We start from the raw sequence: 981 nt of genomic DNA on the forward strand, positions 1-981 counted from the left end.
GGGGTGTTTTGAGCAGCTACAGGCGCTTTTTGGTAGCCAGGTGGTACAGCAGGTGCTTGTCCAGGCGCGTACAACGCATTGTTGTTCTTATAAGAAAAGTTCGGGTGGTTTTTCCATCCAGGGTTGTACGTGTTAGAATAAGGGTTTCCTTGAGCGTAATTTACTTGATCAGATGGGACTCCAGTCAAGAGTTGGCATTCAGCAACTACATGTCCAGTCAATCCACAAATCTCGCAGTTAGGTGTTACAGCGGCAGCGGTGGCTGAAGGGGTGATGGTCAAGTTTTCGATCTTCTGAGTTAAAGCGTCTACTTTAGCGTTAACGCGGTCTATACCACTTATTTTGTACATTCCTCCTTTGGTTTGGGCTTTCTCTAGAGCGGCTCGTTCTCCACCCCATTGGTAATGGTTTTGTGCCATGTTCTCTATGAGTTTGTATGCTTCATCATGGGGTTTGTCCATTAATGCTCCGCCAGCAGCGGCATCTATAGTCATTTTAGTGTTATATAAGAGACCACCATAGAAAGTATGGATGATCAGCCATGGTTCGAGTCCATGATGAGGGCATATTCTAAGCATGTCCTTGTAACGTTCCCAAGCTTCGAAGAGCGATTCGTTATCTTTCTGGGTAAATCCGTTGATTTGACCTCTAAGCATAGCAGTTTTGCTAGGCGGAAAGTATCTCGCTAAGAATACTCTCTTCAATTCGTCCCACGTAGTTATGGAATTGGAAGGCAGGGATTGAAGCCACGCTCTCGCTCTATCTCTCAAGGAGAAAGGGAAAAGGCGTAATCGAATAGCTTCGGAACTAACGTTGTTGGCTTTGATAGTGTCGGCGTATTGCACAAACACGGATAAATGGAAATTGGGGTCGTCTACAGGGCTTCCAGAGAATTGATTCTGTTGAACAGCTTGGACCAGTGAAGGTTTCAGTTCGAAATTGTTCGCCTCAATCGCAGGTGGTGCGATACTTGAATGCGGT

The 981-nt window shown here is 45.9% G+C and overlaps 1 non-coding gene across 1 annotated transcript; it reads left to right on the top strand.

The window, feature by feature from the left end:
- The first annotated feature begins 549 nt into the window (after positions 1-549).
- LOC131654326 (small nucleolar RNA R71) lies at positions 550-656 on the top strand. Its single transcript, XR_009299367.1, has one exon. It is a non-coding gene; the product is annotated as a small nucleolar RNA R71 (small nucleolar RNA).
- Positions 657-981: the final 325 nt, after the last annotated feature.

This window comes from Vicia villosa, linkage group LG2 (assembly GCF_029867415.1).
Source record: "Vicia villosa cultivar HV-30 ecotype Madison, WI linkage group LG2, Vvil1.0, whole genome shotgun sequence".
NCBI classification, from domain to species: domain Eukaryota; kingdom Viridiplantae; phylum Streptophyta; class Magnoliopsida; order Fabales; family Fabaceae; genus Vicia; species Vicia villosa.